The sequence below is a fragment of the Saimiri boliviensis genome, chromosome 17 (assembly GCF_048565385.1).
Source record: "Saimiri boliviensis isolate mSaiBol1 chromosome 17, mSaiBol1.pri, whole genome shotgun sequence".
In the NCBI taxonomy this organism is placed as follows: Eukaryota; Metazoa; Chordata; class Mammalia; order Primates; family Cebidae; genus Saimiri; species Saimiri boliviensis.
The window spans coordinates 68,274,426-68,297,905 of record NC_133465.1 but is presented as its reverse complement, the minus strand read 5'-3'; the positions used below and the strand labels follow the sequence as shown (position 1 = coordinate 68,297,905).

General features: G+C 45.6%; 1 protein-coding gene and 1 long non-coding RNA gene across 3 annotated transcripts in view; both read left to right on the top strand.

The window, feature by feature from the left end:
* The window catches only part of CYTH1 (cytohesin 1), a 110,780-nt gene that overhangs the window by 822 nt on the left and 86,478 nt on the right, over window positions 1-23,480 (top strand). The gene's annotated exons all lie outside the window — the stretch shown is intronic.
* LOC141581906 (uncharacterized) lies at window positions 50-14,636 on the top strand. Its single transcript, XR_012514726.1, has 2 exons — window positions 50-4,005; window positions 4,311-14,636. It is a non-coding gene; the product is annotated as an uncharacterized LOC141581906 (long non-coding RNA).

The following is a 23,480-nucleotide window of genomic DNA, read 5'->3' as shown; positions in this document are numbered from 1 at the left end:
CGCCGACCGGAGACTGGACGAGCGGAGCCGCGGCGCCGCTCCCCTCGCTCCCGCGCGCCGAGGCTGCTGGCCCCGGCCGGGGGTGCCTCCCTCCCGGAGTTTGACATTGCAAGGGTGGAGAGGGGCGTTTGACATGCTGTCGTTCATTTATTAAGTTTGTTCATGAGGCATTGAAAAAAGATTGGCAAATAGAGCAAGTGGTGAACTTTTGTGGTTTGGTAGCAAAGTGCAAATACAGCGGAACTTAAAATGCTGTGTGGCCACATGGAACCGGGTCCTAGTTTAATGAAAGGGACATTTTTCTTTTCTTTTCTTTTCTTTTCTTTCTTTTTTTTTTTTTTGAGACGGAGTTTCTCTCTTGTTACCCAGGCTGGAATGCAATGGCGCGATCTCGGCTCACCGCAACCTCCGCCTCCTGGGTTCAGGCAATTCTCCGGCCTCAGCCTCCTGAGTAGCTGGGATTACAGGCACGCGCCACCACGCCCAGCTAATTTTTTGTATTTTTAGTAGAGACGGGGTTTCACCATGTTGACCAGGATGGTCTCGATCTGTCGACGTCGTGATCCACCCGCCTCAGCCTCCCAAAGTGCTGGGATTATAGGCGTGAGCCACCGCGCCCGGCCTTGAATGGGACATTTTTCTTTCTTTTTTTCTTTTTTGAAGAGACAGGATCTTGCTCTGCTACCCAGGCTGGAGCACAGTGATCATAGCTCACGTCAGCTTCCTGAGTGGCTTGGAACCACACGAACGCCACCATGCCCGCCTAATTTTTTGCTTTATTATTATTTTTGAGACGGAGTCTGGCTCTGTCACCCAGGCTGGAGTGCAGTGGCGCGATCTTGGCTGACCGCAACCTCTGCCTCAGCCTCCTGAGTAGCTGGGACTACCTGCGCATGTCACTACGTCTGGCTAATTTTTGTGTTTTTAGTAGTGACAGGGTTCGCCTTGTTGGCCAGGCTGGTCTGGAACTCCTGACCTCAGGTGATCCACCAGCTTTGGCCTCCCAAAGTACTGACATTACAGGCATAAGCCACTGTGCCCGGCCCTAGTTTTTTATTTTTTGTAAAGATGGAATCTTGCTGTGTTACCCAGGCTGGTCTTGAACTCCTGGGCCCAAGCGAGCCTCCCACCTCTGCCTCCCACAGTGCTGGGATTACAGGTGTGAGCTACCGGGACCGGCCCTCTTGTTACCTTCTAAGCAAACAAGTAAAAGCAGTGTGTGCGGTTTTTTTTTTTTTCTTTTCTGTGAGGGGCGGGCGGGGACCGCGTCTGGGTCTCTTGCCCAGGCGGAAGTGCAGTGGCACCGTCATAACTCACTGCAGGCTCTACTTCTTGGTCTCAATCAATCCTTTATCTCCCTTCTCGGCCCCTCTGGTAACCTGGACTACTGGCCCTGGCTACCACACCCTGCTAATTATTTTTTTAAATTTTTTTGTAGAGAGGGAGGTCTCCCTACGTCGCCTAAGTTGTTGTGAACTCCATTTCCTATCTTGGCCTCCCAAAGTGTTGGGATTACAAGCATGAGCCACTGCTGCCAGCCTCCTTTTGTGATTAAAAGAAAAATCACCCACTGGCTGGCCCTAAAAGATGGCTCAGCCCCTCCAGATTTCACTCCTGCCCACTGCTGAGAAGGCTGCAGCAGTTTTGCCTGCTGCTCTTTTCTCTGCCTCCTCTTGCCATTTAATTTCTCTCAGATCCGGTGTCCTCCCTACCAGGCTTTTCTTGCCCTCTCTTGTGTTCTTGCCTGCTACCGGGGGCAGGAAGCTATTGGTCTGGTTGCTTTTAATACACTGACTGCTTTGCCACCAGGCATGACATGAACTTGTATTTGGAAGAGGTACATGGAAGCAGGCGGTGTTGGTTTTCTATACCTGTTATAACACACAAGCCTGGTGGCTCAAAACCACATGCATTTGTTTTACGGTTCTGCAGGTCAGAAGTCCAAAATAGGTCTCACTAGGCTAAAACCAAGGTGTCGGCCAGGTTAGTTCTTTCTGGACGCTGAGGGGGAGAACCCACTTCCTTACCTTTTCCAGCTTTTAGAGGCCACCTGTGTTTCACAGTTCATAGTATCCCTTCCATCTTCTCATTACTCTCGACCTCCTACCTCCCTCTTACTAAGACCCTTGTCATTACAGTGGACCCACCTGTATAATCAAGGATAAGGATTAGCCACCTTAATTCCATCTGTTGCCTTAATTCCCCTTCTGCCGTGTAAGTAAGGTAGCCTGTTCACAAGTTCTGGGGATTAGGTCATGGACATCTTTAGGGGACATTATTCTGTCTGCCACACACGAAGATGAGAAAGTTTATTCTTTTCCTTTCTTTTTTTTGAGACGGAGTTTCACTCTTGTTGCCCCTGCTGGAGTGCAATGGCGCCATCTTGGCTCACTGCAATCTCTGCCTCCCAGGTTCAAGCGATTCTCCTGCCTCAGCCTCCCGAGTAGCTGGGATTACAGGTGCCCGCTACTACGCCTGGCTAATTTTGTATCTTCAGTAGAGACAGGGTTTCTCCGTGTTGGTCAGGCTGGTCTCGAACTCCTGACCTCAGGTGATCCACCTGCCTCGGCCTCCCAAAGTGCTGGGATTACAGGTGTGAGCCACTGCACTCAGCCTAGTCTTCCCCTTTCTGCAGTTTTAAATATCATCCTTTTATTTTGGGGAAACTAAAAAGATTGAATTAAAGGAGATTCCCCACCCATAGGGTTATTACACAGAAAGTACCTGATGGTGTGAGATGATCACATGAAGAATAAGATAGATGCCCAGTTCTTTTTTTTTTTTTGAGACGGAGTTTCACTCTTGTTACCCAGGCTGGAGTGCAATGGTGCAATCTCGGCTCACCGCAGCCTCCGCTTCCTGGGTTCAGACAATTCTCCTGCCTCAGCCTCCTGAGTAGCTGGTATTACAGACACGCGCCACCATGCCCAGCTAATTTTTTGTATTTTTAGTAGAGACAGGGTTTCACCATGTTGACCAGAATGGTCTCGATCTCTAGACCTCGTGATCCACCCGTCTCGGCCTCCCAAAGTGCTGGGATTACAGGCTTGAGCCACTGTGCCTGGCCTACACGCCCAGTTCTTTAAGGTTTGTGTTAGTCTCCAGAACTGTCCATTTCCCTCAGAGGTTTCACAGAGAATTTACCTTGACCAGATTCCACATTGTAAAAGGAAATGTATGTGATGGATTCATAAAGCACATGACATGGCGTGTTCAGACGTAACCTCAGAATTTCCAATTTTTTCTTCTAGACAAACTTTTTATTTTATTTATTTTTATTTTTTTGAGTTGGAGTTTTGTTCTTGTTGCCCAGGCTGGAGTGCAATGTCGTAACCTTAGCTCACCGCAACTTCCGCCTCCCAGATTCAAGCGATTCTCCTGCCTCATTCTCCCGAGTAGCTGGGATTACAGGCATGCACCACCATGCCTGGCTAATTTTTTGTATTTTTAGTAGACATGGGGTTTGTCCATGTTGGTCAGGCTGGTCTCCAACTCCAGACATCTGGTGATCTGCCCGCCTTGGCCTCCCAAAGTGCTAGGATTACAGGGGTGAGCTCCCGGGCCTGGCTTTATTTTATTTTTTAAAGAATAGATGCAGACTCTCATTGCTTAGGCTGGTCTAAAATCATCCTCCCACCTCAGCCTCCGAAAGTACTGGGATTACAGGCATGAGCCACTGTGCCAGGCCTAGATAAAACCTTTTCTTCTTCTTTTTGTTTTTAGACAGTCTCACTCTGTTTCCCAGGCTGGAGTGCAGTGGCACAATCTCAGCTCACTGCAACCTCTGCCTCCCAGATTCAAGTGATTCTCCTGCCTCAGCCTCCCAAGTAGCTGGGATTACAGGTGCCTGCCACCATACCAAGCTGATTTGTGTGTTTTTAGTAGAGATAGGTTTTCACCACATTGGCCAGGCTGGTCTTGAACTCCTTACCTCAAGTGATCCGCTTGCCCCCCTCAGCCTCCCAAAGTGCTGGGATTATGTGAGCCACTGTGTCCAGCCTACTAGTTTTTTTTTTTTTTTTTTTTGAGACGGAGTTTCGCTCTTGTTACCCAGGCTGGAGTGCAATGGCGCGATCTCGGCTCACCGCAACCTCCGCCTCCTGGGTTCAGGCAATTCTCCTGCCTCAGCCTCCTGAGTAGCTGGGATTATAGGCACGCGCCACCATGCCCAGCTAATTTTTTGTATTTTTAGTAGAGACGGGGTTTCACCATGTTGACCAGGTTGGTCTCGATCTCTCGACCTCGTGATCCACCCGCCTCGGCCTCCCAAAGTGCTGGGATTACAGGCTTGAGCCACCGCGCCCGGCCAGTTTCTTTTTTTTTAAAAAAAACTGTTTATGGCACTGTGGAGTCCCACCAGACAAACCATTAACTTATAGGATATACTTATTGTGCTCAGGAAATAGAAAAACAATCATAAAAATTAAATTTGCATACATTCTCTCTATAACATGCATACTTTGTGTTCTCTTTATTTTTTTTTTTATGAGATGGAGGCTCACTCTGTTGCCCAGGCTAGAGTGCAGTGGCACGATCTCGGCTCAGTACAACCTCTGCCTCCTGGGTTCGAGCAATTCTCATGCCTCAGCCTCCCAAGTAGCTGGGACTACAGGCGTGTGCCACCATGCCTGGCTAATTTATTTGTATTTTTAGTAGAGACAGAGTTTCACCATTTGGCCAGGCTGGTCTCGAACTCTTGACCTCAAATGATGTACCCACCTCGGCCTCCCAAAGTGCTAGGATTACAGGCATGAGCCACTGCTCCCGGCTTTTGTGTACTGTTACCAGTATATATTTCTGTGTAATAGTGTTCAGAGTTGTAAACAGAAAACCCCGTATATGCACTTTAAGGGGGATATTTAAGGAATTTTCCAGAAAGTATGTTCATCTTGCTACTCTGTAATGGTCATCAGTTTTGGGCTAATAACTGCAAGTGCCGTGATTCAATTATGAGCTTCCTTTTTAAGGAGCGCAGTGGCGTGATCTCGGTTCATTGCAACCTCCACCTCTTGGGTTCAAGCCATACTTCTGTCTCAGCCTCCCAAGTAGCTGGGATTACAGGCAAGCACCACCACACCCGGCTGGTTTTTGTATTTTTAGTAGAGAAGGGGTTTTGCCATGTTGGCCAGGCTGGTCTTGAACTCCTGACCTCAGGTGATCCGCCTGCTTTAGCGTCCCAAAGTGCTGGGATTACAGGCATGAGCCACTGTGCCTGGCCTTTAAGCGTAATTTCTATGTAAACATTTAAAATGAAAGGTACTGGAGTCTATCATATTCATCATAGCAAATGCATGTCTCATTTTTGTTCCTTTCAAGAAGTTAGCTTCATTTAGGCAAGTTGCCAACAGAGAATTTAAAAATAATTTTTAGGTGAGTTTTCAACTGAAAGGGAAGAGATGTCTGCAAGTGTCCTGTACTATTCAGCTTCCGAAATACCTTAATTTTGATTTGCCTTTGCTGTAATTTTTATATCAAGTTCCCAGATTCATTATCTAAAGCAGAAAAGGTAGAACTAATTTTAAGTTAAAATATCAGTGTTTTCAGCAAGAGTTAAAAAACTAGGTTTCACTTTCTCTGTAGAGGAAGAGTGGTAGGGTGAGACATTCAAGAAAAGCGTTCATTTTCATATGTCAAGAAGCACTGAGGTGCAATTGCATAAAGATGCATCTACTGTCTCCAGCTTTGGCCTTTGAGGGAAGGGTATGAGGGAATACTCAGGGCAGGGGTAAAAAGAAAAACAAAACAAAACAAAACACGTAGCACCTGTGGCTTTCAAGATCACTTTTAATAAGTAACTTCCGTCCATCTCTCCCCTTCCTCTACCCGCTTCGCCCCCCAGTCCTCATGGGCCATTGGAGACTGTAAGGGTGTTCAGTCTGGTTTCTGTGCCTGGTTAGGTGTGGTGCCATAGCACACAGGGGGACCTCAGGAGGACTAACCCTGTGGTCTGTTGATGGTGCGATGCCTCGGGAGCTGGGGATCTCCGCAGTTGGGTGCATAGTGGCACAGAGGGAAAGCAGGCAGCGAGTTGAGGACCTTTACTGGAGCCGCAGATGGCAGGCTGTCTGAGGGAGTAGTGCCTCAAGGCAGTTCTAACCCGATTTCCCATGCCGAATGCTCTGGTAGGTACTTCGGGGTGTGATAAAAAAAGAGAATAGTTTCTTCTGTGTTTTAATGGAAAGGAGTTTTATCACAGGCATAACCTTGAGTCTCTACCATGGGAAATTTGGGAACATTTCACATGCGTGTATTATGGTTTGTGACCAAAGACTCTGGATAAAAGCAGGATTTGTATCAGAATGATAGGAAGTGCTGTCGTGCTGTGCCATGAACCGTGGAGACCTGTGTGTGGGTGGGGAGAAGATTAAACAAGAAAAAGAAGGGCTAGCAGCGAGCGGCATGCCTGGGTGCTGCTGTGGACTAGGAAGAGGAGCCTGTTGCATTGAGGAAAGATTTGCGTTTTCATCATTATGTCTCCGGCCTAGGTATGGGTCCTGGGACCCTACAGAGGCAGCTCAGCCACTGTGGAGGGAATAGTGGATTGAGACAAGTTCCATCTCGTAAAAGTTAATATGCAGTGAGTTTGAGTTTTTTCCTCAACTCTCAATTTCAAAGAGAAACCAGAACACTTCTATACATGTTTGACCTCACGCAGAACCTTTGTTTTTCTATGATACGGATGACTTCCATTGTTCTCAAACTTACTTATATGCTTAATGATTTGCCTTTATTGAAAAGAACACTTTCTTAGAATATCTGGACATAAGTGCCATAATTATACAGACTTTGAGGTCTTTGAGATATATTCCCAGGGTAACATTAGCATGTCAGAGAGTATAAACATTTTTAGAATTCTTGAGGCCTGGTGCCAACTTCCTTTCCAAAAGGGCTGCACCAGTTTACTGTTCTTAGCAATGTATCAGTAGATGTACCTGTAACTGGAAATGTGCCTCTATTGGGGATCAACATTTTGAAAGGTTTTTTTTTAAAAAAAAACAAACTGGATTTGGTGGTTACAGAATGGTGACTCATTAAATCTATTGATAACTAGCTAGATTGAAACTTTTTTTGCTTATTGTGTATTATGAACTGGCTATGTTGTAAGGAATGCTGTAGTTTCTTTTTTTTTTTTTTTTTTTTTTTTTTTTGAGACGGAGTTTCGCTCTTGTTACCCAGGCTGGAGTGCAATGACGCGATCTCGGCTCACCGCAACCTCCGCCTCCTGGGTTCAGGCAATTCTCCTGCCTCAGTCTCCTGAGTAGCTGGGATTACAGGCACGTGCCACCATGCCCAGCTAATTTTTTTTGTATTTTTAGTAGAGACGGGGTTTCACCATGTTGACCAGGATGGTCTCGATCTCTTGACCTCGTGATCCACCCGCCTCGGCCTCCCAAAGTGCTGGGATTACAGGCTTGAGCCACCGTGCCCAGCTGAATGCTGTAGTTTCTTAACTGAGGTGAACTCTTTTCTATCAAATAAAGTGACTTGCACGTTTTTCTCACTCCAATGTTTTAAGCATGGGGAAAATATGTATCAGTTCTCACTAGGGTTTAAGTCAGATTTTGGCCAATTGTAACAGTCGTTTACTTTTCTTTAATTTTTTCTTTAAAGATGAAGGATCTCTCAGCCCATATATTGTCTTCCGGGCAATTACAAAATGTTTCCTTACGAGGAGAAATTGTGAATTAAATAGTTTTTTTTAAAAATTATAATTTTTCTTTTAATTAAATAGAGCAGGTTTTCACTGTGTTACCCAGGCTGGTCTCAAACTCCTGGCCTCAAGTGAGTCTCCTCCCTTGGCTTCCTAAAGTGCTAGAATTACTGGCATGAGCCTCCATATCTTGCTTAAATTAAATATATTTCATTGGTCTGGGTTATAAGGATAAACAGTTCAGTTTTAGGCTGGGTGCGGTGGCTCACACCTGTAATCCCAGCACTTTGGGAAGCTGAGGTGGGCAGATTGCTTGAGCTCAGAAGTTTGAGACCAGCTTAGGCAACATGGTGAAATCCCATCTCTACTAAAATATAAAAAAAAATTAGCCAAGTGTGGTGGCGCATGCCTGTAATCCCAGCTGCTCAGGAGGCTGGGGCATAAGAATTACTTGAACCCAGGAGGCAAAGGCTGCAGTGAGCTGAGATCCTGCCATTGCACTCTAGCCTGGGCAACAGAGTGAGACTGTCTCAAAAACAAAACAGGCCGGGCATGGTGGCTCACACCTGTAATCCCAGCACTTTGGGAGGCTGAGGCAGGCAGATCATGAGGTCAAGATACAAAATACGAAAAACAGCCAGGTGTGGTGGCGTTTACATGTAATCCCAGCTACTCGGGAGGCTGAGGCTTCAAGGAGAATCACTTGAACCCGGGAGGTGGAGATTGTAGTGAGCCAAGATCATGCCACTGCACTCCAACCTGGAGACAGAGTGAGACTCCGTCTCAAACAAAACAAAACAGTTCAGTTTCTGAGGATCATACCTTCTCCTTTCTAAATGTTCCATGTGTTAATAAAAAGAGATTTTGCCAAATAGATTTTTGTTCTGTATTTCTTGCGATCGTGATCAGTTAGGGTCTATAGTAAGAATTAGGAGATTGCCTTCTTATTTCAAGCATTGGGGGGTACACATCATAGCTCTCTTGGAACAGAAGGGATGAAACATCTCTGTGTATTGTGCTGACCTGTTGGAAGACTTCAGCTTGAGAGCTGTGTAGCTGTCGAGTCTGTGAGTCTGCTTTCCTGTTTTCGTTCCACCCCTTTCCTGCTCTCCTCTCCAAGATGAAAGTATTCAGAGTGAGCTTCTAAAGAAAAGCCCTTTGCCTGAACCTGTCCATTTGCTCCATTGCCACTCTGCTTCTTGATTGTCTCTAATTATTGTTGCTTAGTTTCAGTTACAATAATAGAGGTATGGAGGAGGTGGAAAATTATTTAGAAATGTTCAAGAAGTGAATCCCACATCCTCTCAAACTGCTGGTAATGTTGTTTTGCTTCTCTATTTGCATTAACTTCAGAGAAATACAAAAGCAGTGAAGGGCATGTAGGGGATTTTTATGACTCGTTTTCCAGGATAGTGTGACATTGTACATTACTGCTTTTATGGTAGTGAGATGGTTATTAGCTGCTTTATTTGGTGACTGAATTTTATGTAGCAAGGGCCAGGATAATACTTTTCTTATCCAAGTCTTTTTATATTTTCCACCTTTACTTTTTTTTTTTTTCTTTGAGACAGAGTCTTGCTCTGTCTTCCAGACTGGAATGCAGTGGCATGATCTCGGTTCAGTGCAACCTCTGCCTCCTGGGTTCAGGCATTTCTCATGCCTCAGCCATTCAAGTAGCTGGGATTACAGGCATGTGCCACTGCACCCGACTAATTTTTGTATTTTTATTTTATTTTTCAGACAGGGTCTTGCTCTGTTGCCCAGGCGGGAGTATAGTGGCGTGATCTCGGCTCACTGTAACCTCTGCCTCCTGGGTTTAACAATTCACCTGCCTCAGGCTCCTGAGTAGCTGGGATTACAGTTGGGTACCACCACACCCAGCTAATTTTTGTTATTTTTAATAGAGATGGAGTTTTGCCATGTTGGCCAGGCTGGCCTCAAACTCCTGGCCTCATGTGATCTGTCCAACTCGGCCTCCCAAAGTGCTGGGATTACTGTTGTGAGCTACTGCGCCTGGCCAATTTTTGCTATTTTTAGGAGAAACGATGTTTCACCATGTTGGCCGTGCTGGTCTTAAACTCCTGAGCTCAAACGATCTATCTGCCTCGGCCTCAGAAAGTGTTGGGATAACGGGTGTGAGCCACTGCGCCTGACCATTTTCTACCTTTTCTTGAGTCTTCAGGCTTCTGTTTCAGAAGCATGCCCTTATCTGGTATTGTTAAATCCATATTGTAATTAGTAATGTTAGGTATGAATGATGGAATCGGTGAAAGGCTATTTTAAAAACCTATTTTTGGCTGGACTCTGTGACTCACGCCTGTAATCCCAGCACTTTGGGATGCCAAGGTGGGCAGATCATGAGGTCAAGAGATTGAGAAAATCTTGGTCAATGTGATAAAACCCTGTCTCTACTAAAAATACAAAAATTAGCTGGGTGTGGTGCCAAGCATTTGTAGTTTCAGCTACTTTGGAGGCTGAGGCAGGAGAATCACTTGAACCTGGGAGGCAGAGGTTGCAGTGAGCCCCAATTGCGCCACTGTGCTCCAGCCTGGCAACAGAGCAAGACTCCATCTGAAAAAAACAAACAAACATATTTTCTAGTAATAGCACAGATTTGTTTCTTTTTTTTTGGAAACGGAGTTTCGCTCTTGTTGCCCAGGCTAGAGTGCGATGGCACGATCTTAGCTCACTGCAACCTCCGCCTCCTGGGTTTAAGTGATTCACCTGCCTCAGCCTCCCAAGTAGCTGGGATTACAGGTGCCTGCCAGCAGGCCTGGCTAATTTTTGTATTTTCAGTAGAGATGGTTTTCATCATGTTGGCCAGGCTGGTCTTGAACTCCTGACCTCAGGGGATCCACCTGCCTTGGTCTCCCAAAGAGCTAGGATTACAGGTGTGAGTCACTGCACCCAGCTCACAGGTTTGTTTCTATGAGTAGTTGATAATTGCTTATTCAATCAAGAAGCATGAGTGATCATTTCATACTATGTAGTCCCTGTTCTCACAGATGCTTTGAGTCTAGAAGGAGGAGACAGACATGATAGCAAGCTGTGAAGGAGCATGTCACAGTAGATGTGGCAGGTGTATGCATGAAAAATGTAGGTAAACCAAGGAGAGCAGTATCAGTTCCACCAGCATTGAGATGGTGCTGGATTGGCCCGGGGAAAGTTTATAGAGGGGCTGGTCCTTGGGCTGGATTGTGAAAGATGAGTTAGTGCCAAGTAGGAGAACGTCACAAAGAAACACACATCAAGCAAAGAGAACAAGGAGAGAACAGGAGGTGTGAAGCAGTTTGGCCACTTGGGGAGCTACAGGTGGTTCTTTGTGCCTGGAGAGCAGGCTGTGAGCAGAGGGCGGAGGCCAGAGGTCGGATTAGAAGAAATGGGGGACAGTCATGGGGGGCTTCAGTATGTGTTGTTACATAGGGCTAATTCTCTGGGATGTGGAGCCATGAGAGGGTTTAAACCAGGGGTATTTTACGATGATTCTTTTTCTTTTTTTTTGAGACAGTCTTACTCTGTTGCCCAGGCTGGAGTGCAGTGGTGTAATCACAGCTCACTGCAACTTCCCCCTTCGGGGTTCAAGTGATTCTCGTTCCTCAGCCTCCTGAGTAGCTGGAATTATGGGCACATGCCACCACACTTGGCTATTTTTTGTATTTTTAGTGTAGACAGCATTTTGTCATGTTGGCCAGGCTGGTCTTGAACTCCTGGCCTGAAGTGATTTGCCCACCTCGGTCTCCCAAGGTGCTGGTGTGAGCCACTGTGCTGCTCTGTTTTATATTTATATTTTTAATTTTTCCAAGGAGGGAAGGGAGGAAGAAAGGAAGCAGGTGGAGGAAAGGAAAGGGAGAAGCCGAGCATTATATTGCATTTTAGAAAGATCCTTCTGACTTAGTGTGGTACAGATTGGCGGTGGAGAGACCCTGAAGGAACTTCTGGAGATAGATGAGATAGGTGATGAGGGCTTAAACTCAGGCTGTGGGAGTAGCAGATAGGAGAGAAGAAATACAAGAACGGCGAAGGACATGAAATTGATTGGATTTGGTTGCCAGTATTTGGAAGGGATGTAGCATTGAAAGGAAATAAAGGAGACAGAGTGACGAAGGTGAGTGGCAGGTTCTTTCTTTGGATGACTCTTTGGGGAGTTTCTATACTGAGAATAAGGCTGCAGTTTTGGACATATTCTATGGAATTTTGCGGTATTTGTACAATGTCCACTTTGAGAGACTCATTTAAACGGTTGAATTTGGACCTGGAACTCAAGAGATTGTCAATGCATGAGTGGGAGTGGAACCTAGGAAGTGGGTTATGCCACAGGCTGATTGAGGAGTCCAAGGATGTCGTCCTGGGATACCACTACTAAAGGGCTGGGGAGAGGAAGAGATCTGAAAGGGGGAATTTGAAGGCAAATGTTTATAACTCTTCAGTAACTACACAGTAAATGGAAAGAGAGAGAGGGCAGTAGCTGGAAGGCGATGCAGAATGCAGAGTCTTTTGTTTTTACTTGAGGGATGTTAAGAAAATTTACAGACCCTTTCTTTCTACCCTTGGAAAATTATTTCCAACCAGTCTTGAATTAAAGCATTCAAATATGATGTGTTGTAAACCTCCAGTAGGATTGGTCTCGTATTTCATTTTGTCTGTTCTGGTATCTATACACAGTAGCTGCAGACTCTGTGGGTTTTGGAAACCTATTTCCCTTAAGTTGCTTTCTTTTCTGTCCTCTAATTCCCCGAAATATTTCTAACAGCCCTAATGATTGAAATTAAGAGAGTGTTTTGATTTTTAGCTGTATTATGACATTTTCAAGTGCTTCCTGCACATTTCCCCTTGGATATTCCATCATCGTCCAAGACTCAGCATGTCGAAGGCTTGCTCCTGACCCTTTCATTCTAGTGTTCCCTTTAGACTTTCTTAATTTTTAAACTTTTATCACCATTTACTTATCACTCCAGTGATTCAGGCTTGAAAAAACATTGGATTCTTTTCTCTTTCTTGCCATTTAAATTGTTTCCCATCTATCCAACCATCTGTTTGTTCATCTATTCAGACTTTTTAAATTCTTTGTGTCAGGGAATTTGCTTGATGTTCAGGCTGTGAAGTATTTTAAGATACAGGTCATGCTCTCCAGAAGCTTACAGTGTAGGGTGGTTCACATGTAAATTTGCCATGGTGGAAATACCAACAAATGCTACAGGAGCCTGGGAACTTTCAGCTTTTGGTGTGTTCTGAGTGAGATGTACTTAAAAAAAATTGTTTTTAAAAATTTAGAGATGAGGTCTTATTATGTTGACCAGGCTGGTCTTGAATTCCTGGCCTCAAGCCGTCTTCCCATCTCAGACTCCCAAAGTGCTGGGATTACAGGCATGATCCACCATGCCCAGCCGATACCTGTTTTTGAGCAAATCTACTAGGCAGTTACCTACTGGGATGAAATGAGATGGGAACACACCAGCGTCAGTGTCACTGCCCTCACTGTTCCCACACTGGTAGTTCACTGCTGTGCATCAGACTCATTGCTGAACATTTTTCATAAGTTCTCATTGAACCCTCACAGTTACCCTGTGGTTGGGAACAAATTCTGTACTGATTTTGTAGGTGAGGAAATGGAAATGTGGAGAGCTTCTAAAGTGACATGGCTGATGAGAGGTTGGGCTGGCATCTGTCGCAACCTAGGTTTCTCAGACTCCATTCGAAAGGCTGTGCTTTGAATGGGCTTTTCCTTTTTTTATTTGAGATGGAGTTTTGCTCTGTTGCCCAGGCTGGAGTGCAGTTGCACGATCTTGGCTCACTGCAAACTCTGCCTCCTGGGTTCAAGTGATCCTCCTGCCTCAGCCTCCTGAGTAGCTGGGATTACAGGCTCGCGCCACTACACCTGGCTAATTTTGTATTTTTAGTAGAGACAGGGTTTCACCATGTTGGTCATGCTGGTCTCGAACTCCTGACCTTGTGATCCGCCTGCCTTGGCCTCCAAAAGTGCTGGGATTTCAGGCATGAGCCACCGCGCCCAGCCTTGAATGAGCTTTTCCTATACTGGCTCTTATTCATACCCCTTTCTTCATTTTTATGTATTTGCACTTTTATGTACCTTATATGCTATTTATGTACTTTCTTTTCTGTTTGTTTTTTATGTTTCTCAGACCTCTCAGAGATGAATTTATGTACTTTGTAAACTTACTTTCTCCTGGGAGTAGGATACAGAGTTTTATATCTCGATATAGTCTGCACAGAGTTTTGGTTAAACCTGTGTTGCTGGTTATTAAACACATTGCGTTGAAAGAGCCATTGTTAATCTTAGGGTTGAAATTTGAGGAGTTGTAGGATCATGCAGTGAAGGCAGTATCTTTTTCCTTACTATTCTGGGTAGCACTGAGTTTAGGGGCTGCTGTTTCCTCCCAGGGACTCTGGTAAGCTGGGTTTGATGTGGGAACAAGAATTACGCAGCCTGGCTTTGATGATTTCCTGGAGCCAGAACATGTTTTGTGGTTGGGCCACTAGATTTTATGAGAAAACCAGGTAACCAGGTAAAAGTTTAACACGTATTACTGAGCTTGTCTCTCAGCCACTTCCACGGGCCTTTTCTTGGCTTCTCTTAGCCCTTTTGCTCTTTATTACTAAATAAAAAGGCTGTTAAAAGAACTTAACAGTGAGACAGGAGAACGCTAGCAGAGTAGCATTTCTTCCTAGGAGTTACAGAGCATCTCCCAGAGTCTTCCTGCTTGAAGCCCTGACTCAGCAGCTTTGTCTCCTGCTAGAGGAGGGGCTGACCTTTTCTTTTTGTTTTTTGTTTTTTTTTTTTTGTAGAGATGGGGTCTCACTCTGTTGCCTAGGCTGGTGTCAGGCTCCTGGCCTCAGACAGTCCTCTCTCTTCCTAAAGTGCCGGGATTACAGGTGTGAGCCACTGTGCTTGGCCTAAGGCTGGTTTTTGACAGGGCCTCATTGGAACGTGAGTACTGTGCTAGGGTCACCAAGGATCTCAAGACAAGATCCTCTAGCTTTGCAGGTTCAAAAATAGACTTTGGGACTTGGGTTTGTGCCAATTTATTAATGCTGTTGCAGGATTTTTAAAAAATCAAGTTTTGATCATTTGCCTGCTCTCAGCTCAGCTATGGACTCTGGTTCTTGGGGAGCACATTCAGGGAGCCCCAGGAACGCCACTGTCTTGTGCTGTGACACCTGTTGGTTTTTGTCGTCTCTTTCATTAGGACAGCAACCTGAGAGTACAATAGAGTCAGATGCAGCTGTTGAGGGCTCTCCAGTTGTCTTGCTTGGCACTGAAACCCTCTTGGACTTCTGAGTAGCCCACTTCAGGCTTGTCTCCTCTACTTCACACTGACCTTTACTGATGTTTCGAAGATGATGACTTCTTCAACTCATTCTCTAACTTCCACAAAGACTTCTACGATTTCCCTCTGTGTCCAGACTACAGTGACAAAGCATCGAGGAAATTAAATTCTGAAAGGATTTTTAGGGTTAGAATTGAAAGGTTTACTTTATAGGTTTATAATATCCCAAAAGAAAATAGGGATTCCAACGTAGACTTTGGGGTCTACCTTTAGAAGGAGCCCCACTTTCTAGGTGTGTTCCGTGGTCCACTCAGGAAGGCTTCTCGTTGAGTCTACTGATGCCTCAGGCAGGATCCATCAGGGATACCCATGCCCCTCTGCTCATGCACTCAGCAAACTCCTTGCAGTGCTTGGTACACACGAGGCGCATTCCCCAGCTAGGGCCTTTTCGCAACTATTTACTATACTGGGGATGCTTTTCATCTAAATATCCTCATGCTCAGTTCCCTCCCTCTCTCAGCAACACCTCCCCCATTTGATTAAGCAGCCTGTGCACCCCTCCTCTCTGCTTGCCACCCTTACCCTGCTTGACTCCTCCATAATGCTCATCCCCGCTGCCACACTGGGAACTTACTCATTTTGTTTATTATGCTTGGCCAGTCTTCTCCAGCTGAAATGGCAGCTCTACAAGGCAGGAATCTTCATCCCTTTTGTTACCCACCCTATCCCATGTACGTGCCTAAAGCAGGGCCAGGCACACTGTAGTCTCTCAGAGCTTGTTGACTGAATCATGAAATCCATGCTCTCCCCACTCCCTCTGCTTTTGATATAGAAACTAAGGTCACTGAAATTGCTCATGGAAACTTGTGAGTTGCAGTTAAAATAGAGCCCTCTTGCCTCATGCATACATCTAATTTCATTCTTCCATTGTTCTGGGGTTTATTTATAGGCCTGATTCTTGCTGAAACTGCTTCTGTTGATAACCAGTTAGTAAATTCCTCACTCTTGACTTGCTGGGAAGTTTATAGAGACATTTTTTGTGCCTTCAGATATTTCAGTACAAATCTTTAAAAAGAGACATTTAGATGGAAGTATGATTAGTCTATTATATTAGTTGTGGGCTTGTAAAAAGAAAAACAATCCTTTTTTTTTTTTTTTTTTTTTTTTGAGAGAGTCTCTCTCTTTCCCCTGGACTGCAGTGGCAGGATGTTGGCTCACTGCGACCTCTGCCTCCCGGGTTCAAGCAATTCTTCTGCCTCAACCTCCTGGGTAGCTGGGACTACAGGCGTGTGCCACCATGCCATGCTAATTTTTGTACTTTTAGTAGAGATGAGGTTTGGCCATATTGGCCAGGCTGGTATCGAACTCCTGACCTCAAGTGATATGCCCGTCTCGGCCTCCCAGAGTGCTGGGATTACAGGCGTAAGCCATTGTGCCTGGCCTGTTGTATGTTTGAAAGATGAGGGTAGCAAATAAATTCTTTTTTTTTTTTTTTTTTGAGACGGAGTTTTGCTCTTGTTACCCAGGCTGGAGTGCAATGGCGCGATCTCGGCTCACCGCAACCTCCGCCTCCTGGGTTCAGGCAATTCTCCTGCCTCAGCCTCCTGAGTAGCTGGGATTATAGGCACGCACCACCATGCCCAGCTAATTTTTTGTATTTTTAGTAGAGACGGGGTTTCACCATGTTGACCAGGTTGGTCTCGATCTCTCGACCTCGTGATCCACCCGCCTCGGCCTCCCAAAGTGCTGGCATTACAGGTTTGAGCCACCGCGCCCGGCCGCAAATAAATTCTTTAAGAGGGGGCTAGTACACTTTTCCCCTTATCCACGGTTTTACCTTCCATGGTTTCAATTATCTACAATTAGCTGTGGTTTGAAAAATAGGTGAGTATAGTACAATAAAATATTTTGAGAGACTACATTCCCATAACTCTTAACAGTATATTTTTATAATTATTCTAGTTTATTGTTATTAATCTCTTTGCCTATTTTATAAATTAGATTTTATCATAGGTTTATGTGTCTAGGAACAAACATGTTATATATAGGTTTCACTACCATTTGTGGTTTCAGCATCCACGGGAGGTCTTGGAAAGTATCCCCTGTGGAGAAGGAAGGACTACCGTAACCTACAGTAAGGTGATTTTTTTTTTTTTTTTTTTTTTTGAGACGGAGTTTTGCTCTTGTTACCCAGGCTGGAGTGCAATGGCGCGATCTCGGCTCACCACAACCTCCGCCTCCTGGGTTCAGGCAATTCTCCTGCCTCAGCCTCCTGAGTAGCTGGGATTACAGGCATGTGCCACCATGCCCAGCTAATTTTTTTGTATTTTTAGTAGAGACGGAGTTTCACCATGTTGACCAGGATGGTCTCGATCTCTTGACCTCGTGATCCACCCGCCTCGGCCTCCCAAAGTGCTGGGATTACAGGCTTGAGCCACCGCGCCCGGCTAGTAAGGTGATTTTTTTTAGGAAGTGTTAAGGTGTTTGACAAATGTGTGTATCTTGAGAGGGATTGAAAGTCTTTTTTTTTTTGAGACAGAGTTTTCACTCTTGTCACCCAGGCTGGAGTGCAATGGGCGTGGCCTTGGTTCACTGCCACCTCTGCTTCTCAGGTTCAAGCGATTTTCTTGCCTCGGCCTCCCGAGTAGCTGGGATTACAGGCAAGCGCCAGTACGCCCAGCTAATTTTGTATTTTTAGTAGAGGCAGGGTTTTACCACCTTCACCAGGCTGGTCTTGAAACTCCTGACCTCAGGTGATCTGCCCTCCTTGGCCTCCCAAAGTGCTGGGATTACAGGCGTGAGCCACCGCGCCTGGCCAGAAGTCTTTTTTTGAGATTAAAAACATCCAGAATGGATGGACATTTCCATTGTATTAGTTTCCTGTTGCTGCCATAACAAATTATCATAAATTTAATGGCTTAAAACAGTATATGTTATTATCTTAGAAGAGTTTGGAGGCCGGAGGCCAGAAGCCTGGAATGGGTCTCACTGAGCTAAAATCATGTTTCAGCAGAGTTGTGTTTCTTTCTGGAGGCTCTAGGGAAAATATCTGCTTCCTTACCTTCCCAGCTTCTAGAGGCTCCCCACACTCCTTAACTGTTAGCTCCTTCCTACATCTTCAAAGCCAGCAGTGGCTGGTTGAGTCTCACCTCTCATCACTCTGACAGTGACTATCCTGCTTCCCTTCTTCCATTTTGAAGAATCCTTGTGCTCACCTGGATGATCTAGGATCATCTCCCTCTTCTAAGGTTGGCTGATTAGGAAATTTAATTCCATCTGCAACCTTAATCCCCTTTGCCATGGAATTTAACATATTCACAGGTTCCAGTGATTAGGACATGTATGTCTTTGTTATCATTATCCTGCTGACTACATCTACCTTAGTGCCTTTGTCCATGCAATGTTTCTGGTGAGGGTGGGCAGTTTTATCCTTCCTGCATATAATTTTTTTATGGAAATGTGCCTCATGGGTATTAAGTATTGCAGTACTGGAGTAGACTTTGACTTTGTGAAGCATTTCCAGTTTTAGAAGAGTGCTCCTAATTCAAAGGTAGGGGAAGGCATGTGTGGAAAGCAGCCCCTTCCACTCTATTCTGCTAATCAGCAACACTATTTGTCATCAATTACCAGAACAGAGACGTCTTGAGTCAGAAGGTTATGTCCTTGCTGTCTGTTCTTAGGAATGTTTTTGTATTCTCTTTGAGAGTAAAGATAATTTTTCCTGTTATCAGGTAATGGAAATGTCCCTGAACAATGGATCTTGATAGGAAAAATAAGTTTACTATTCCGAAAGATGTTGACACAACATTATTTGGTAATCATTTTCCCAGAAATCTGCCGGTTTCCCCCATGCCACATGATGGACACCTCATTGTGTGGAGGAAGCAGGCCAGATGCTGTTACTCTTTCACATATTTATGTTAAAGGTTTAATCTCCACTGGATTACATGTTAAGGATATAAAGCCATGTTTCTAACAGACTACTACTGTTCTTTCCCTTTCCTCCTCTTGGTTTGGACTCCTGTTTTCTCAAACATATAAATGTGTATGTATAGCATTCTAGTAAGAGGAATTTAAGCTTTAAAAAGTTTTTTAAAATAACACTTTTTTTTTTTTTTTTTTGAGACAGAGTTTTGCCCTTGTTACCCAGGCTGGAGTGCAATGGCGCGATCTCGGCTCACTGCAACCTCCGCCTCCTGGGCTCAGGCAATTCTGCCTCAGCCTCCTGAGTAGCTGGGATTACAGGCACGTGCCACCATGCCCAGCTAATTTTTTGCACTTTTAGTAGAGACGGGGTTTCACCATGTTGACCAGGATGGTCTCGATCTCTCGACCTCGTGATCCACCCGTCTCGGCCTCCCAAAGTGCTGGGATTACAGGCTTGAGCCACCGCGCCCGGCAGTAACACATTTTAATAGTAGAAATTAATGGATGAAGAAAATCATACCATTACAATCTTTTTTTTTTTTTTTGAGACAGGGTCCCACTTTATCCCCCAGGCTGAAGTGCAGTGGCGTGATCATGGCTCACTGCAGCCTCAACCTCCTGGGCTTAAATGATCCTCCTGATCCTGGTGGGACTATTAAGAGTGCTACAGATATCCAGATTAGCGACAGGTCTGCAACGACCTCAATTCTTGCCTCCTCAGAAGAAAGAATTTGACTGAGGGGCACAAGGCAGAAAAAGAGCATAGGCAAGTTTTAGTGCAGGAGTAGAAGTTTATTAAAAAGCTTTAGAGCAGGCAAGAAAGGAAAGTACACTTGGAAGAGACCTAAGTGGGCAACTTCAAGGACAAGTGCCCCTTTCAACCTTGATCCTAGGATTTTATGTGCTGGCCCCTTTCCCTTCATTCTTCCCTAAGGGTGGTGAGCTGCCCACAAGTGCAGTGCCTATCTGAGACCTTCTTTTCTTTTCTGGTGGAATGCCCCAGAAGGCCATATACCACCATTTTGTCTCTCTTCTTTTTTTTTTTTTGAGACAAGAGTTTCACTCTTGTTACCCAGGCTGGAGTGCAATGGCGCGATCTCGGCTCACCGCCACCTCCGCCTCCTGGGTTCAGGCAATTCTCCTGCCTCAGCCTCCTGAGTAGCTGGGATTACAGGCACGTGCCACCGTGCCCAGCTAATTTTTTTTTTGTATTTTTAGTAGAGACGGGGTTTCACCATGTTGTCCAGGATGGTCTCGATCTCTTGACCTCGTGATCCACCCGCCTCGGCCTCCCAAAGTGCTGGGATTACAGGCTTGAGCCACCGCGCCTTGCCTTTTTTTTTTTTTTTTTTTTTTTTTGAGACGGAGTTTCGCCCTTGTTACCCAGGCTGGAGTGCAATGGCGCGATCTCGGCTCACCGCAACCTCCGCCTCCTGGGTTCAGGCAATTCTCCTGCCTCAGCCTCCCGAGAAGCTGGGACTACAGGCGTGCGCCACCATGCCCAGCTAATTTTTGTATTTTTAGTAGAGACGGGGTTTCACCATGTTGACCAGGATGGTCTCGATCTCCTGACCTCATGATCCACCTGCCTCGGCCTAAAGTGCTGGGATTATAGGCGTGAGCCACCGCGCCCGGCCCATTTTGTCTCTTAATGCGCATGCTCGAGCTCACTCGTCCAGTTCCTGAGATTTTATTGGAAGCTGGTTACCAATTTCAAGTGTTTGTATCTGTTTGGGAAATTGCCTCTCCCTGGCACCTACTGTCAGTTATCACTTTAGTGTAACAGCTGTGGACCATCAGGGAATCATCTCTCCTTGGTGCTCACTGCCAGTTTATTTTATTTTATTTTATTTATTTTTGAGACAGAGTTCGCTGTTGCTGCCTAGGCTGGAGTGCAATGGTGCCATATCGGCTCACTGCAAACTCTGCCTCCCAGGTTCAAGTGATTCTCCTGTCTCAGCTTCCTGAGTAGCTGGGATTACAGGCATGTGCAACCCTGAGTAGCTGGGATTACAGGCATGTGCCACCATGCCCAGCTCATTTTCTATTTTCAGTGAGATGGGGTTTCACCATGGTGGTCAGGCTGGTCTCAAACCTCTGACCTCAAGTGATCGACCTGCTTTGGTCTCCCAAAGTGTTGAGATCACAGGCATGAGCCACTGTGCCCAGCCTATTTTTTATTTTTTTATTTTTGAGAAAGGGTCTGGCTTTGTTGCCCAGGCTGGAGTGCAGTGGCATGATCTTGGCTCACTGCAGCCTCTGCCCCCCCGGGCTTAAGCCATCTTCCCACCTCAGCCACATGAGTAGCAGGGACTACAGGTGTGCACCATCATGCCCAGCTAATTTTTATATTTTTTGCAGAGATGGGGTTTTGCTATGTTGCCCAGGCTTGTGAGCTCAAGTGATCTGCCCGCTTCAGTCTCCCACAGTGCTGGGATTGCAGGCGTGAGCCAATGTGCCTGGCCATTTATCATTTTTAGAGAGGCAGGGTCATAGCTGCTGAACTATCACTTGATGATCGCCGACACTCCTGTGGGTGGGGGTGGAAGAGTCCTCTCCTGCCCCACTCGTGCCTGTAACAGCACCACATGTATATGCCATTGTGCCCAACTAATTGCTTTTTCATTTCTTCTAGAAGTAGGGTCTTGCTGTGTTGCTCAAACGGATCTCAAACCCTTGGCTTCTAGCAGTCCTCTCACTGTGGCCTCCCAAAGTGTTGGAATTATAGGCATGAGCCACTAAACCCAGCCTCTTTTGATTCTGCCCATCCCCCCCCCCCTTTTTTTTGAGCTAGAGTCTCGCTCTGTCACCCAGGCTGGAGTACAGTGGCATGATCTCTGCTCACTGCCTCCCGGGTTCAAGCGATTCTCTTTCTCAGCCTCCCAAATAGCTGGGATTACAGGCTTGTGCCACCACACCCGACCAAGTTTTGTATTTTTAGTGGAGACTGGGTTTCACCGTGTTTGCCAGGCTGGTCTTGGACTCCTGACCTCAAGTGATTCACCTGCCTTGGCCTCCCAAAGTGCTGGGATTACAGGTGTGAGCCACGGCACCCTGCCTCTTTTGATTTTTAAATAGGTTTTTTTTTTTTTTTGAGACGGAGTTTCGCTTTTGTTGTCCAGGCTGGAGTGCAATGACATAATCTTGGGTCACCGCAACCTCTGCCTCCCAGGTTCAAGCTTCCTCTGCCTCAGCCTCACAAGTAGCTGAGATTACAGGCATGAGCCATCACACCTGGCTAATTTCGTATTTTTACTAGAGACGGGTTTCTCCATGTTGGTCAGGCTGGTCTCAAATTCCTGACCTCAGGTGATCCGCCAACCTTGGCCTCCCAAAGTGCTGGGATTACAGGCATGAACCACCGCTCCTGGCCTAAAGAGGTTTTTAATAGGCTTTGAGTAGTTAAGTGATTTTAGTTCCCTATATCACCGTATTCCCAAAGTCAATTGATTGTAACACAAAAATAGGTTACCCCATTCCAGCCAAGAGCAGAAGGACTAGAAAAAAAACAGTTCCTCATGAGAATTAGTTACCCTTGGAGATCCGAAACTTGGAGAACACAGGAACCTTTTGAGTTTGGATTCAAAAAGTGGGGAATTGCTCATGTGTACCAGAATATGTGAACAAGGGTGTTTGCTGTGGCATTGCTATGGGAATGAAAACTTGGAAATCGCTCAAATGTTCACCAATATGAAAGTAGTTCAACATATTATTGTATATTTATGTTACAGAATATTAAGTGAGCCTTTAAAAAGTATGGAAGCTTCAGCTGGGCGCGGTGGCTCACATCAAATCCTAGTACTTCGGGAGGCTGAAGTGGGCGGATCAGTTGAGGTCAAGAGATGGAGACCATCCTGGCCAGCATGGTGAACTCCCATCTCTACTAAAAAATACAAAAATCAGCTGGACATGGTGGCACGTGCCTGTAGTCCCAGCTACTCGGGAGGCTGAGGCAGGAGAATTGCTTGAACCCGGGAGGCGGAGGTTGCAGTGAGCTGAGATCGTGCCACTGCACTCCAGCCTGGTGCCTGGTGACAGAGCAAGACTCTGTCTCAAAAAAAAAAAAAACACCAAAAAACAAAATACAAAACAACAACAAAAAAACGGGTTGCCCATAAAATATCCCATTTATCAAGAAAATATATACAGACTGTCCCAGACATGATGGTTGACTTTACGATGAGTCTATTTTTATTGGGAAGTAACCCCATTGTAAGTTGAGGAGCATCTGGGATATATTTTGATTTTGAGAAGTGATGTCATCAGACTTACTTGATACCTGTAACTTTTAGAAACATAAGTCTATGATGCGTCTGTGTAAAATTACTTTCCACTTCTATTTAAAAATCTTAAGATCTGTTGTAATGGGATTTTTGTTTTCCTTGCGTTTAGAGAGAAGTTTTTTTTTTTTTTTTGAGACGGAGTTTCGCTTTTGTTACCCAGGCTGGAGTGCAGTGGCAATCTCGGCTCACCGCAACCTCCGCCTCCTGGGTTCAGGCAATTCTCCTGCCTCAGCCTCCTGAGTAGCTGGGATTACAGGCATGCGCCACCACGCCCAGCTAATTTTTTTGTATTTTTAGTAGAGACGGGGTTTCACCATGTTGACCAGGATAGTC